The sequence below is a fragment of the Apodemus sylvaticus genome, chromosome 1 (genome assembly GCF_947179515.1).
Source record: "Apodemus sylvaticus chromosome 1, mApoSyl1.1, whole genome shotgun sequence".
Taxonomy (NCBI): Eukaryota; Metazoa; Chordata; class Mammalia; order Rodentia; family Muridae; genus Apodemus; species Apodemus sylvaticus.
Genome location: NC_067472.1, coordinates 52,305,478 through 52,321,987, shown reverse-complemented (window position 1 = coordinate 52,321,987; position 16,510 = coordinate 52,305,478). Strand labels below are relative to the sequence as shown.

Here is a 16,510-nt window from a genome sequence, read left to right as displayed (position 1 = left end):
TTTTATAGAAAATCACAGTTGTAGATATTTGTTCTTCCAACCCATAAACTCAGGTGAGGGAATACATACATTTAATACAGTAAGACTTATAGATGCCCACATGACAAAACAATAAATGTCCTGGGAAAAACTTTTGGTTAAAATACACATTAAGCCGGGCAGTGGTGGCGCACGCCTGTAATCCCAGCACTCTGGGAGGCAGAGGCAGACGGATTTCTGAGTTCAAGGCCAGCCTGGTCTACAGAGTGAGTTCCAGGACAGCCAGGGCTACACAGAGATACCCTGTCTGGAAGAAACCAAATCCACCCCCCCCAAAAAACACCCCACACCTTAAATTCATATTTATTCAATTGACTATGATTTATCAAACTGAATCAAATCACAAGATTCAGAGTGCAAGCAGTGGGTGAGATATTTCCTTATTTGTCAGGAAAGGGAGATCTTGGTTTATGAAAGCCCGGAAGGCAGAGGACTTCTTCAGGTCCCAGTGAGAGATGCTCTTTAAATTTGCTTGATTACATGGCTGATTTCACTTGAATTTCTCTGAATGCTTTTTGGATGTCTCCTGGGTTCCCATATACCTGGAAAATACAGACATAAGGAGGAACAGATGTGACAGGAGGACATCATGCTCAGAGGGCTTAGACATTGTGTGACTCTGTTTCTGAACAGGGTGTGAGAAACCCTGTTCAGACTCCCTCTAAACTCAACTCACCTATTGCCATCTCCAGAGCTGCTCAGGATCTTGATAATACTTATAACACATTGCATGACGACACCTAGCACACCAAGCCCAATTGTTATTGGGATCTTGGAGCAGAATAAACAGAGAGGACATGAAAACAAGTTTAGACATCAACAAATTCAATTTTGAACTTAGCTTAATCATGGACTGTCTTTATGTCTCTCAGTCCAATTGGGGGGAAATGTCTCTTGGCGTCTTTAAGAGATCTGGTATGGGTGCAAAAGGGTTTTTTATTTCACCCCTCACCATCAGTGATCCTCTAAAAAGGAGGTGTCATTGCTCAGATAAATGCTTTGGTCATTTGCCCAAGTCCAGAGGTGTGGTCTGAAGTTGGTGAGAGCGTGAAAGTGCTCTGTATTGGTAGTGAACAGTGTTTGTACTGGGTAAAGGAACACAGAGGAAAGTGAGATAGAGGGGAAAAAGAGGCCTGAACATCATCAGGGAAGAAGAGGTCTGTGGGAAAAGCCTCCTGGTGGGAGGAGACTATCAGCTGTGATGAGTAGTTTTACTGATCTCTAAGCATCCAGATAAAGCCGGCCCTGAGACAATCTTCTCACCTGTGACAGAGGAATTTTGAGGGAGTTTTGAGGGAGGATAAAGTGAGGCTTCAGTCTGGCTGGTGAAAAAGAGCAAGTAAAGTTATTCCTAAATTGAACTAACTCAGCAGAGGAAACCAGGGGACTGTAAGCCTGATACTAGGTAGACAGGTAAAGACTGGGAGTGCCCTTTAAAGCCATGAAACCATGGGAGCTACATGGATAGCTGTATGCCTATGTCATCATCTTCTGAGATGAGTGGTATTAGCAATGCACTGATAGAAAGGCAACTAGAAGAAAAGTAAAACAGAGAACAGATGTCAGTGCAACAGTGAAAGATCTCCACTTGCTTGTTCAAGCAACTGGGCTTCCATTGCTAGACTGGAAACCCACCCACACTGGCTCTCAGTAGGTGCTAAAGATCTGAAGGCTGCTTGCAAAGGACTTGAGGTAAAGATGGACTGAAGGCAGAGGATAACAAAGCTTGATATTAGTTCATGCTGTTTAATTATTCCCTCCTGTCCCAAAGCTATCAAATTCTAGGCTATGCAATGACAGTTCTAGCTGATTAAAAGTTAAAAAAAAGCAAGGTTATTTATTTCCTCTTTGGTTGGTTTAAAAAAGTGAAGTGTCACTTATGTGCCTCACACAAATGCCTGAAAAGCATGGATCTTAAATCCAACTCTTACTCTTAAATGAAAAGACAAACTTGGTGGTGATGGGGCAGCCAGTGGAGCTTTTTATTTGTCCTTCTTCTCAGTATAGCCATGTTGAACAAATTTTATTTTCTCGATTGTCTCCTTAATTAACACCTTGAAGACAGTAGTTCAGTTTATTAGAGCTATTTGGGCCCAGGTGTATACCCTAAAACTGTAACTATGTTACCTTAGAGGAGACCACATTTGTACCCTTCAAAATAAAATGGAAAAACCAAAGGCCCAGGTACCTGCTTCTATTTCCCTGGTGTGCCTGTTGTGTACTTGATTAAGTATATAAATGTCTCTTTCTCCTTTCCTCACCCTCATAGCAGCTACCAAGATCCACAGTTTGCCATCCTACCTTGTGTTTTTTTTTTCTTTCTTTCTAATGTCAGTAAATTTCTCCTGAGTCTCCAGAGTTCTCTTTTGAGTCTGTTTTCAAGTTCTGTGTATGTATGTGTGCACATGTGCATGTGTGTTCTTACATGTATGGAAAGGATTGGGATGTGTGGTGTGTGAGTATGTTTCTGTGTGGAGTGGCAAGCTTCAGGAGAGGGGTGAGGAGTGGTGACATAGAAAAGGCTGGGGCTGATTATGCAGGTGGAAGGATTTCAATTTCAGGGAACACAAAGAATTCATGTCACAACTTCTAGAGCAAGACCCAGCTCCCTTCAAGCCACCAGTCTCTTTCCTTCCTACACTCAGACCGTAATCTAGCTCTGTGGACGCAGGGAGATAGCGACTGTGAAAAGAAATCATTGTTTACAATGGGATACAAGTTTTCAAATCAGATGCATGCATCCACTCTTTCTCAGGCCAGCAAACTGGACTACATCCCTCCCAAGAGTAGTTAACCCACTGAGACTTTCTCTTATAAACCAAGAGACTTACTTGTAGAGACATCCTGAAGTTGGCACTCTCTGATTTCTTGGTTGGCTCTTTGGCTCTTTTACGTCCTTATGAGTTTAGGATAAAGCAGGATTTTAAGAAGTTTAGCCGAGTAGGAAGCAATTCCTGTATCACAGAGCACCAACTAAAGAAGACAGAAAGTTCTTTATATAACGAACCCGAGGGCAAAATGAAACAGCTGCTTAGTTGCCTTTTTTGGCTAATCAGTTTTAGCTAACCTTTAGCTAAAGGTTTTTGGCTCTGAGGCTCAGTTTTGCTTTTCTCTAACAGAAGCATTTAAAGGAAATGACCCCAGCTGTGTTTCACTAGCGTTTTTTCTTTTCTTTTCTTTTCCTGTTTATACCAAAGATACTTATCTCACTAGTTTTGTTTACTCGTGACATTTATAGCCTTTCATGAGATGGCTCAGTGCATATAAATAACTTCCAGGAAGGACCGACACCTTGAATTTGATCCCTGAGATCTGCGTGGTTGAGGGAGATAACTGACTCTCAAAAGTGATCTTTTGACATTCACACATGTGTCATGGCAAATGCCCCCTATGTGTGAAAATAAGTAAATGAAGTGTACATGGGCATACACAGAAAACACGTGAATAAATGCCATTTATTTATTTATTTATGAAAATCTTATTTATTTTTATTTTATGTGTATGAGTATTTGCCAAACTGTATGTCTGTGCACCGTGGGCATACAGTGTTCTTGGAGGCCAGAAGAAGGCATTGATCTTCCTGGGACTGGAGTGACAGGCTGTTGTGAGTTATCATGGAGATGCTGGAGACCAAACCTGGGACCTCTAGAAGAGCAGCTAGTGCTCTTAACTATTAAACCATCTTTCCAGCCCCAGCTTCTACTTTGAAGGAAAATTTAGAAGCTTTGCTCAGAAGGATAAGTCTACAACACTGACAGAAAATAAAAAATTAACCTCATAAATTTATTGAATAGTGCTAGTTATTATAGCTATTCTGATTGATGTACAATTATGCTATATATACACAACAAAAGGGTGTTCTAAGACCAGGGTTCCAAATGGCAAGACTGTCCAAATGACAAGTTAAGCAGGCAAAAGCCTGAAATATAAACAACAGGAAACAAATATGTATCTATATTCTAGCAAAACATCTCAGTCTTAGAATAAATCTCTAGTGAACTACAGACAGATGGAATGTTAATCAATTAAGTCACATATTTAACATAAGTTAAAATGCCAGAAGATGAGAGGCAGCAACTTATGGTTCAGATTGTCTTGTATTTTCCCCAGAGTTCCAACAGCCAAATACTGTGCAGAGTGCACACATAAGTTCTTAACCAGCCCCTGTATGCACTCACTAGACACTTTCAGAGTCAAGCAATTTAACAGCTGCTTTTCCTAGTATCCTCATGTCTTGCTAGTCCTGCTATCAAAATTAGATGTTATAATCCCCAAAAGAATAACAGTGTTTACAACAAAATGTATTACTCATCAGAAATTATACTAATAGAAAAATGAGCCGGCCCATTTCAGTAATGGCAATATATATGATTATTTTTCTATGGATCAAGGATGATAAGTCATACAAAATATGTGCTGCTCCAGAGATGTTTTTCTTGTCTCCCCACTTCATCCTGCATCATTTGCTTTTTACCTCTAATCAGTGAAGCAGAGAAATGAGTGTTTGAACCCTGTTGTTGATCCTCTAGAGCATGTATAGGCTGAGCCTGAAGTTAATCTTTTAAGTTTGCTTAGCCAAAGTCAGTTTAGTAAGCACCCAGTGCTCACATCTGGGTAGCTCAGGATGCAGAAGGGGTGTGTGGGCACTCTGCTAATTGTTCTTTTCTCCTTTTATTCCATCTAGGCCCCCAAACCTGTGGGGTCATATTTATGCTATATTTTCTTCCTTACTTAAATCCTTTCTGGAAACTCTCTCACACATACTTTTGGAGGAGTACCTAACCATCTCCTAGGGGATTCTAAATCCTGTCAAGCTGAAAACAAAGATTAGCTGTCATGGATGCAGTCCTAGTCAGTGTTCCACAGCAGTGAAGAAACACGATGAACAAGGCAACTCAAAAGAAAGTGGTTACTGGCGGGGGTGGGGGTGGGGGCGGTGTGGCAGGGAGTTGTACAGTTTTGAAGGGTCAGTGCATGATCATCCTGGATCAACCTTCCTGTCAGGTTTCCAGTGAGCTGAGAGCTTTATATCCTGAGCAGCAGACAGCAGGCAGAGAGAGATAGATAGAGATAGATAGATAGATAGATAGATAGATAAATAGATAGATAGATAGAGAAGCACTTGGAGTTGGCTTTTGAAACCTGAGTGTCCACTCCAATGACACACCTCCTCCAACAAGGCATGCCTACTTCAGCAAGGCCAGGTCTTCCAATCTTTCTCAAACAGTTCCACCACTTGAGACTTAGCATTCAAACACATCAGTTGTTAGGGGACATCTTCATTCAAACTACCACATATAGTCATTGATGATCTTAGATAACATTTAAAAAAATGTTTTATTCATTTATTTACCTGAGCAGAATTCTGAGGTCTATATGCACAATGGAGTTTTAAATCTATAGCTAAAGATTTAGCTATTAGTTGATAAGTTTTGGTTATGAAAGCCAGGCCATTTGTCAGACCCCATTGCTTGGGGGAGGCCAAATCAGGGGACCAGTTCCTGAAGGACCTTTTAAAGCTACTATTTGAGCAGTCTGAGTCTAGGTGGGATCCACCCAGCAAGTATTTATATCCTCCCCTGTCTATCTTGTTGATTTTCTCAAAGAACCAACTCTGTTTCATTGATTCTTTGTATTGTTTTCTTTGTTTCTATTTTATTAATTTCAGCCATGAGTTTGACTGTTTCCCATCATCTATTCCTCTTGGGTGTGTTTGCTTCTTTTTATTCTAGAGCTTCCAGGTGTGCCATTAAGCTGCTGGCATGAAATCTTATTATTTTTTAATTTATTCTTCTGTCATATAATAATCCTGACTACAGTGTCCCCTCCTTCCACTCCTCCCAGTTCCCTCCACTTTTCCTCTGCCCCCAAATCCACTTCTCCTATAAATGAGCAAGCCTTCTAGGGATATCAACTGAACTTGGCACAACAAGATACAATAAGACAAGAGTTTAAACGCTTACGTCAAGGCTAGGTGAGGGAACCCAGTATGAGAAAAGGTATCCCAAGAGCACACAAAAAGAGAGACACCCCTACTCCCACTCTCAGGAGTCCCTCAAAAACACAAAACCAACAGCCATAACATATATCTAGGGACCTAGTGCAGACTCCATTGCTACTCCAGTCTCTATGAACCCTGCTTAGCTGATTCTGCAGGCCGTGCTCTCCTGGTGTTCTTGACCCCTCTGACTCCCACAATTCCTCTTCTCCTTCTTCCTTGGAGTTGCCCTAGCTTTAAGGGGAGGGGCTTGTTGGAGACCTCCAACCTGGACTCGCTCTCCATACAGTGTTTGGTTCTGGGTTTCTGCATCTTCTCCTATCAGCTGCCAGAGGAAGCTTCTATAATGACAATTGGGCTAGTCATCGATGTATGATGTATACTGACCATCATTAGGAATCATTTAATTTAATTATTTTGCCAGTCATGTTTGGTTCTACCCTAGGTCTCTGGACTGTCCTGCCTCAGGTTCCTGGTCATCAAGGCAGTGTTAAGCATGGGTTCTCTCTCATGGTGTGGGCCTCAAATTGGACCAGTCATTAGTTGGCCACTCCCACAAGTTCTGCGCCACCATTTCCCCAGCACATCTTGCAGGCAGAACAGATTGTATGTTGGTTGAGGGTTTTGTGGCTGGGTTGGTGTCCCAGTCCCATTACTGGTCCCTGGTCTAGTTACAGAAGATGGACAGTTCAGGCTTCCTGTCCTCCATTATTAGGAGTTTGCACTAATTTCCTCTGCACTAGGTTCCCACATCCTTGCCGAGTATTCTTCAATTCTGGTCTTCTCTCCCTGTATTCTTTCCCTCCATTCTTCTTCCCCAGCCCAATCCCTTCTATTCCCATCTTCATCAGCCTCAGCCTACCCGCAGAATCTATTCTATTTCTCCTTCCTAGGAAGGTCCACGCAACCTCTGTAGAGCCCTCCCTGTTACTTAGTCTCTCTGGGTCTGTGAATTGTAGCTTGATTATCATTTACTTAACAATTAATATCCACTAATAAGTGAGTACATACCATATTTGTCTTTCTGGGTCTGGGTTACCTTCCTCAGGACGATTTCTTTTTTAGTTCCATCCATTTGCCTGCAAATTTCATGTCATTAAAAAAAAAAAACAACAACTGAATAACACTCCACTGTGTAAATGTAGTACATTTTCTTTATTCATTCTTTTGTCGAAGGACTTACAGGTTGTTTTCAGACACAGAGGGTCTCCGCCCAAATTTGGGGCTGGAGTTTTGGTGGCTAGTGTAACCTCTGGTTGAACAGGGGTCTCCTGGTCCATTTGGTTTATAACATTAGCTAGCTAAAACATTTATTTAGTTTTTATCTGGATGATCTGTCTATTATTGGTGAGAGTCAGGTGTTGAAGTACACCAATATCTTTGTGTGAGAACAATATGTGATTGAAACTACAGTAATGCTTGGAGTCTATTTTGTCAGATATTAAAATTGCCACTCTAGCTTGCTTTTAGGTTCATTTGCTTGCTTGGATTATCCCTCCCCACCCCCCCTTCACCATGAGGCGATGTCTATCCTTAGATTTAAGGTGTGTTTCTTGGATACAGTAGAAGAGTTCTCATATCTGTTCTGTTATTCTGTCTTTTTTTTTTTTTTTTTTTGAGACAGGGTTTCTCTGTATAGCCCTGGCTGTCCTGGAACTCACTCTGTAGACCAGGATGGCCTCAACTCCGAAATCCGCCTGCCTCTGCCTCCCAGAGTGCTGGGATTACAGGTGTGTGCCACCACCGCCCGGCTTATTCTGTCGTTTTATTGGGGGAATTGAGACCACTGGTGTTGAGAGATACAATGAGTAGTGTTGGTTCATTCATGTTATTGGGTTATTTTGCTTTTGGTGGTGGTGGTGTGTGTGCATGCATGCATGCATGCATGTATGCATGTGTGTGTTTCCTTTCTTTTAATGTGCTGGTCTGGGAGCATTTATTCCCTGGGTTTTCTTGGGCATGGCTAACCTCTTTACATTAGTGTTTTTATTTTAGTGCCTTCTGTAGGACTGAATTTGTAGACAGATCTTGCTTAAATTTGGCTTTATTATGGAAACTCTTATTTTCTTTGTATATTATGGTTAATAGTTTTGCTGGGTATAGTAGTTGGCTGGCATGTCTATTCTCTTAGAGTCTGTAGAACATCTGTTTAAACCCCTTTGGACTTTAGAGTCTCCATTGAGAAGTCAGGTGTTATTCTAGTGGAACTGCCTATATTTGTTACTTAGTCTTTTCCCCTGCAGCTTTTAATATTCTTTCTGTTATGTACATCTATTGTTTTGATTATTATGTATCTAGAGGACTTTCCTTTGTGGTCTAATCTACTTGGTGTTCTGTATGCTTCTTGTCTCTTGATAGGCATTGCCTTCTTTAGGCTAGGGAAATTTTCTACTGTGATTTTATTGAAAATATTTTCTGGGCCTTTGAGCTGGGATTCTTCTCCTCCCTCTATTCCTATTAATCTTAGATTTGGTCCTTCCATAATATCCCAGATTTCCTGGGTGTTTTGTGCCAGGATATTTTAGCTTAAAAATATTTTCTTAACCGCTTCTCCCCCCCCCCCCAAAAAAAAAATCAAAAGAAGCCGGGCAGTGGTGGTGCATGCCTTAATCCCAGCACTTGGGTGGCAGAGGCAGGCGGATTTCTGAATTTGAGGCCAGCCTGGTCCACAGAGTGAGTTCCAGGACAGCCAGGGCTACACAGAGAAACCCTGTCTTGAAAAACTGAAAAAAAATTAAATTTTTTTCTTTTGATCAGGGTATCTATTTTCTATTGTGTTTTCGGTGCCTGGGAGTGTCTCTTCCATCTCTTGTGTTCTCTTGGTGACGCTTGCCTCTGAGGTTCCTGTTTGAGTTCCTGCATTTGTCATTTACTAATATCCTTTACTTTAGGTTTTCTTTATTGAGTCTATTTTTACTTTCAGGTCATGAATTGTTTAATACATTTCCTTCCTCTGTTTCTTTGTGCTTTCATATTTCCTCCCTAAGGTCTGCTAGCATATTCATAGAAGCTATTTTATGGTGATTTTCTTGTGTTATAGCGATGTTGCAATACTCAGGGCCTTCTGTGGTAGGGTGGCTGGGCTCTCTTGGAACCATAGTGTCTTGGCTGTTATTGTGTTCTCATGATAACATCTAGGCAACTGGGTTTGGGAAGATTGTAATTCTAGGTGTTGATAGCTGATCTTGTCCTTGTAGGTGGGTAATTTGCTTCTCTATTTCTTTGCCCTCTCTGGTTCTTAGGAGGGTATGGCAGCTGTGTATTTTCTGGTAGGACATTGTTCTGTAATACTGATGTGTGTGGCCACTGGATCAAATGTGTTCCTAGGTACTGATAGTTAGGAATGGGTATGGGCTAGGAGGCATGGAGCTGATGGGGCCCAGAGAGAAGGAAAGCAAGGTGTTCCACCAGGATCTGTTTAGTCTCCTGGGAAGAGGAGAGGGTGAGGGTGAGGAGGGGTCCAAAGCAGACGGTCTGCTATAGAGCTGGGGATGAGACGGGGAACTGCATTTGGAGGGATGGAGGGAGACATGAAGATCTGCAGATAGCCTGTTTAGCTGGCTGGAGTGAGTTGCTGGTGCCTGTTGGAGTTGGGGGTGTTATGTCCAGTTCGCAGGAACCCCAGGAGATCGCTGGAAACTGCCATACTGTTTTCATTATGCAAGCCTGGACCTGTATTGATGGCCTTCCCACTGCTCAGGTTAGGAGAGCGACCCCTGTGTCTAGGGGTTTGAGATATAAATAGGAAGAAGCATAAGTCGGGACTGGAGCCCTGGCGTTACCTGATTGGGTAAAGGGAAAGAAGTGTTGTCCTGGTAACATTTGTTCAGACATGGAGGCAGAATCTGACTGATGCAGGTTACAGGGTCTCTTCAGGGTTTGGGATAAAGAAATGAGATTTTTTTTTTTTTTTGGAAGGGGGATAGTATTGTTGTTGTTGTTGTTGTATGGGTAGGGATCTTGGAGAGAAAGGTCTGTGTGATCCACTCAGAAGGGATAGGTAGGGGGAGGGAGCCTTCAGCAGGTGGTCTGCTACAGAGCTAGAGATAAGACCTGGGAATTGATTGTGGAGGAGCTGAGGGAGAGGTGCAGACCTGCCTGGGTCCCTGGCTGCAGTCACATCCTGTTATCTTAATGACACAGGTGTCCTCTTAAAACTTCTGCTTAAGAAAGTTCTTTTTGTTCTTTTTGTTTGCAGCAGTTCCCCCTTTCCTTAATGTTCTCCCACTATGCTCCCAACCAACTTAAAACCATCCTATAAAAATCTGAACTCTCAAGCCCAGCATGGCAGAGCCTGCCTTTAAGTCGGATCTCAGAGTTCAGAGTCAGCCTGGTGTACAAAGCTAGTTCCAAGGCAGCCAGGGCTGTTACACAGAGAAACCCTGTCACAAACAAAACAAAAGAAAACAAAAGAAAACAAAAGCAAAGCAAAGCAAAGCAAAGCAAAGCAAAGCAAAGCAAAGCAAAGCAAAGCAAAGCAAAGCAAAGCAAAGCAAAGCAAAGCAAAGCAAAGCAAAACAAAACAACCCTATAAACTGCTCTCCTTTCTCTTGGAGGCAGCTCTGTAGTTGACACTTTAATAGAGCTTTGCTCTTTCTCTTCTGTGCTGCTCCAGTGGTCCTGCTGTCTCAAACTTTACAAGAGCAGCATTTAACTGCTCCTTCAGTTCCTTTCTCTCCCGAGAGCCCTTCCGAATGCTAGGCTCCTTATTCAAAGGAAGATCCCATTCCCAGCCTTGAATGACCCACTGCAGTGTTGCTTCCTTAACCAGCTTGGCTCTTTATCTTCCTTGTCCCTTACTTGTACCACTGCCAGACAGAACAAGCCACAAGCATCACTGTATTCCTTCTTTACCTTTGCTGTTGTGTGTAAGGGAAAACCACCTACATGGTATCTCCATGGAGGCTGCAAGTGTCTGGAAGTCAAGGACCGCATCACAACACCCACTGCCCCCCTCTGCTCTTCTCCGAATAGAGCCTCACACATATCAAGTGCACAATCCAAATTTATTATGTGAATGAATGATAACAAGTCAGAGTGGATGACTAGGTAGTTGCTGTTCTATCTCACAAGTTCACAGGCAGAAAACCAAGCACATGGTATGGATATTAAACCACGCCCACGGATGCTGACACTATACAATGCATGGATCCCATCTTTAATATCCATTTTCTCAGTTAAGGCTAGTAGGGCTGAGCTAAAAAAAATTTGTGGTAAAAGTCCTAATATAGGCAAGGCACTATACAGTCTACATCTGAGCTCCGCCTATACCGCTGAATGCACTCACTATGAGAGATCGCTCCCTCAGTCTTTTAAGAAAGGAAGAGGCAGATGACGCACACCCAGAAGGAAGAAGACTTGCTTTGGTCTCTAGTTTTGCTTCTTGAAAGGCTGGATCTCTCTTGAATGACCCAGTGGGTGGCTTTTTCGACTTGAGTTTTCCAATGTGTTTTTCATGATGATTTGGTTCTGGCAGACATACACCTAGGAAACAGGGACAGCGAGGCTTAGTAATAAAGATCCAAGAAAAGGATGTGCAAACCTGTAGGACTCAGACACTGTGTGACTCCTTCTTATTCTGGAAGCCAAACCAAGGAAGTTCCTTCTAGAGACCTACCCTCCTAGGGGACATCTTTCCACCCACTAGAGAGCCCCAAGACTTACATTATTGGTCTCATGGCAGGAGAATCTACAGGTGTTCTTAGAAGACTTCTGCATCAGGTACAAGCAGATGAAGATCACACCACCAAAGATGATTATCCCAGGGATCTGGAAGCAGGTCAAACGGAGGGGACATGAATGCGGATCTGAAATGTCTGAGTCTGAACCGTGGCTTTGCAATGGGCTGGCTCTATGGCTCTGGTAATTCTCTCTCAAGTCCATGGGTAAAAAGTCTCTGAATCTTTGGGAGGCTCCAGGGTAGATAAAAAAGAATGGTTGCTTGACTCCCTTACAGCCAGTGCCTCCGTACAGAAGAAGCATTGCTGAGGCAAGCACCTTGGTAAGTTGCCCAGATAGAGGCAGGAAGCCCTAAGTTTTTGTATTGGGAAAAGGAAAAGGATGGGGATCTGTTACCATCCTGAAAGAGACGGCCACAGTCTGACAACTTGTCAGACTACTTTGCAGAAAGGTCTGGTGCTGAGACAGTGAACACAACTTGGTTAGAAATTCTTAGCTTGGCATACCTCTGGCTCTTTATTTAAACTTCATGTTAGGAGCTGAATCATAGGTCTGGGTAGGGCCAAGTCACTTAGACCCCTTTGTTCTGCTTTGAGGTCACAATGGATTCATCTTTTCTACCTTTTATTTTTACTTATGTGTTTAGTTGGCCCATTAAGGACTGGTAGATGAATCTGGATTGTTTGAGCCTGGACTCTGACCCTGACAACTCTAGTTGCAGTCTGGAGCGAAAAAGAGAGGCTTCTCTGGGTAAGACTGAGTCTATGTGAGGTCACAGACAAGACCAGACTGCAAAGTGAGCTCGTTAAAGGAAGAAGGAGAAAGCAAAGGTTTACATGGAGAGAGCGGGGCCTGTATCAAATGTTTTTCCAGGGCAGAGGAAGATTCCAACTACACACAGCATGCCTCATCTTCAGCAGAGTGAAGTTTTCTGGCTCCAATACAAATTAGTGCCATTGCTCTGAGCATCTAGAGAAAGGTAGATCTTTAAAAAGTCTGCGGGGCTGGGACAGAGCTATTTTAAAAGGGGAAGGAATTAAGGCCTCTCTTTGTATTGAATCAGTGAAGTGATCCACACAAGAGAAAATCAGGAAGAGCTTACACAGGAGGAGCCCAGAGACACTTATGCCTAAGCCCTTTGCTTGCTTCTCTCCAGATATTCCCATGGGTTTGTGTGTGTGGGTTTCCCACAGCACCCGACTGGTTCTCTTTATGCCTGCCTAGTGCTGTCTCCTCTCTATATCCCAAACTTAGAAGAGTACTGTGGTGTCAGACAGCAGATACCCACCCCACAAGAACTCTGTCTTCCTAGTAAAACAGACTCAGAAAGAATAACAAAATACAAGCTTTCAAAAATGGAAGGTGATACTCATTCTCTCCAGTAAGCTGGGATGAGGCCTTCCATGGGTCAGCTCACTCACCGTAGTAGATTTTCCCTTACAGATCAAGAGGTACTTACCACAGACATCTTGCAGCTCTGGTTGTCTGCTAGACTCCTGCTGACTGCCTCTTTAGGTTCTTATATAAAGTTTGAGAATGTCAGTTTCATTTTCCCTTTGAACTGCTTTGAGACAATTATTTGCTAAGTAGGAGTAGACCAAAAAACCCCCAGTGTGAGAGAAGCTTGTGCATTTAGTCGGCCTATTCCACAGACAGGAAGATCTGCAAACACAGACCTGAGCAGCTTTTTCCCACTTGGGAATTTCCTTGTTTGGAACACAGTACAGTGTTGCCTGAGACAAGTGCTTCATCCTTGGCTATGGAACGCCTTGAAGCGAATGTTGATTTATTGTGAAAGTAACACAAGTAACATGGGCCAGTGGATATTCTTCAGGGCTTTCTAGGGTGTGGCTTAAGGCTGGACACATAGGATTACACTCAAGCATTCGATGTTTTCATCGTGGGTTGTAGGTTAAAGAACTAGCAGATGTGAACACAAGGAGAGTACACTATTATACTGCCAGAAGCCAGAAGCTAGGAGAAGCCCAGAGTAGACTTCTCCCAGTGCTCAGAAGGACCCAGCCTTGCTGACACCCTGAACTCAAACTTCCTGCTTCCAGAACCAAGGGACAATATGTTTAATGAGCTATCCTGTTTGTGCCACCTTGTTATCATAGCCATAGAAAGCTCATAGAGTTGCCTGTGACATTCTTGTAGTGTAGTGACAGGGAAGCACAAACTTGTCAGATTGGGATTAATGGAGGTTACATGGAAATCAAAGAAAGAGGAGGCAATCCTCAGCAGAGGCAGAGGACTCTGCTCTCCATAGGGTGTGGCAGTTTGACTAAGAACGCCCCCTATGGGTTCATAAGTTTAAATGCTTGGTCCCTGGTTGGGAACTGTTTGGGAAGAATTAGGGGGTATAGCTTTGCTGGAGGAGGTGTGCCCCACTGTGCATGCTCTCTCTTACTCCCTTTCTCCCTTCCTTCGTCCCCCTCTCTCTTCCTCCTCAGGAAGTACACTCTTCACTATTGCTCCAGTGCCGTGTCTGTCTGCTTGATGCCATGCTTCCTGTTATGATGATTGTAGACTGTAACTCTCTGAAACTGTGAACCTCCAAATTAATTAATTAATTGATTAGTGAATTAATTAAAATCAGTAGCCTTGGTTATGTGTCTATTCAGAGCAATAAAAAACAAAACAAAAAACACGAAAATGAAGACAGGTGGAGGCTATCAAGTTGACAGGTGGCAGATCAAGAGAGCTGTCACTCAACATTGATCTTGGTCTTTTGTCTGGTTGTGTCGTAGAGAACTGGTGCTGGCTCTCTCTTCTAGGTACCTTGGTCTCCTTGCATGCTTGTGGCTTTCTTCTGACTCTTCCCCCCTACCCCAATTCAGGTCTCAGTGGTATCTCTGCAGAGCTGCCTCTCATGCTCTCTCTACATGATCAGGGAGGGCAGTTAGCCTTCTCTTTTACCCTCCACACCCAGACATTTGGATCAGAGAGGGTGCATGTCTCAGAATCTTGTTTCCTTCTTGTGTTCTGTCCTGAGTACCCCCGCCCCCATTGCCTTTGATCTGTTTTATGTCCTTGAACCACAGTTGCCAAACATATTATTCCTTCTCATTAGCCTTTGAGCACTTAGGACTGGGACCTGGTTGCCATCTGCATGAGCAGCTACTTGCTGATTGTATAATGAGTGATGGGCTTTGCACCAGAGCTGTTGAGTCTGCCTGGAGGACCAAGACTGTACACTGTGAGGAGTGAAGGGCTCTTAGACTGGGTTGTGAGGCTCCAGAATGGAGTCCCATTCTTTGTGTCCTGGGAACTCTCATAGGTCTCTGAGATGGGATAGCACAGCAGATGAGTATATTCTAACTCAAGGAACTCAGGACATCTTTGCACTTGTAGGAAATCAAAGACTCTGAAAGTGCTTACAAGGATTCTGTTTGTTGATACTTACCATTTAATAAATGAAAGCAGAGACAACTAAGATGTATTAGTTAGTTGTTAAATTAAAACTATACATTTCATGTCAGCATAGGTAAGTATCTTTATTGGAAAAAACAAAATAAAAAATTAGTAAGAAGAGAATTAGTTTTTAGCAGTTGTAGGGGAGGCGAAATATCTTTGCATCTCCCCAAACTAGGTTCAATAGTGAAGCCTCTGTAACAAAAGACAGAACACTATGATCTCCCCCCCCCCCCTTGCCCTCTTTTACTTAAAAAAAATTGGGCCTGGGGAAGGGGAATGTTGTGGGGGGGGGCGGGAGCCCCTGGTGCCTTGCAGTCAGCTCCGGCAGTTGTGGGGCTCACTGGTGGGCAGCCCACTGACTGGGAGCCCAGCTCACTGGGACAGAGGAGACCCTGGAAGAACGGGCCGAGAGCTAGAGCCAGAGCCACGTGTGGTGATCTGGGCTCTAGCAGCTGCCAGATGATGCCACCAACAAAAACCTGTCAGACCTAGTATCTGGGATGGAGATGATGAAAATGATTGGCAAGCACAAGAACATCATTAACCTCCCGGGGGCCTGCATTCAAGGTGGGTCCCTGTATGTGCTGGTGGAGTATGCAGCCAAGGGCAATCTGTGAGAGTTCCTTCAGACACAGAAGCTTGCAGGCTGCCAGAAGAACTGCAAGGATCTAGTGTCCTGTGCCTACCAGGTGGCATGGGGCATAGAATACTTGGCTTCCCAGAAGGGACTTGACGGCCAGAAATGTCCTGGTGACAGAGGACAATGTGATGAAGATTGCAGACTTTGACCTGGCCCGAGATGTGCACAACCTGAATTACTACAAGAAGCATAAATCTGGCCCTTTGGTGTCCTCTGGGAGATCTTTATGCTGGGGGGGGGGGGCTCACCGTATCCTGGCATCCCAGTGGAAGAGCTTATTAAGCTGTTGAAAGAGGGCCACCACATGGACAAGCCAGCCATCTGCACACTTGACCTATACATGATCGTGTGGGAGTGTTGGCATGCAATGCCTTCACAGAGACCCACCTTCAAGCAGTTGGTAGAGGATTTAGAACATGTCCTCACAGTGATATCTACTGATGAGTACTTGGACCTCTTCCAGCTCTTTGAGCAGTATTCTCTAGGTGGCCAGGATACTCCTAGCTCCACCTCATCCAGGGATGACACCTATTGCCTGCTACCCTCAGGCCCACCCAGTAATGGGGTACCTCATATATGAAGGGCCTACAGTCCCACAGACCAAGCCCCAGCCAATGTTTACACAGACCCTAGCCTGCCCAGCTACAGCTGGTGTGCAGTGAACCCTAGCCAGCTGTGATGGTTTGTATATGCTTGTCCCAGAGAGTTGGCACTGTTAGAAGGTGTGGTCTTGTTGG

At 43.7% G+C, this 16,510-nt stretch overlaps 1 long non-coding RNA gene across 1 annotated transcript; it reads right to left on the bottom strand.

Annotated features, from left to right (window-relative positions):
• Nucleotides 1-330: 330 nt before the first annotated feature.
• Nucleotides 331-3,095, bottom strand: LOC127690215 (uncharacterized). Its single transcript, XR_007978974.1, has 3 exons — nt 2,871-3,095; nt 716-810; nt 331-581 (listed from the first exon to the last, which is right to left on the bottom strand). It is a non-coding gene; the product is annotated as an uncharacterized LOC127690215 (long non-coding RNA).
• Between the last annotated feature and the right edge of the window lie 13,415 nt (nt 3,096-16,510).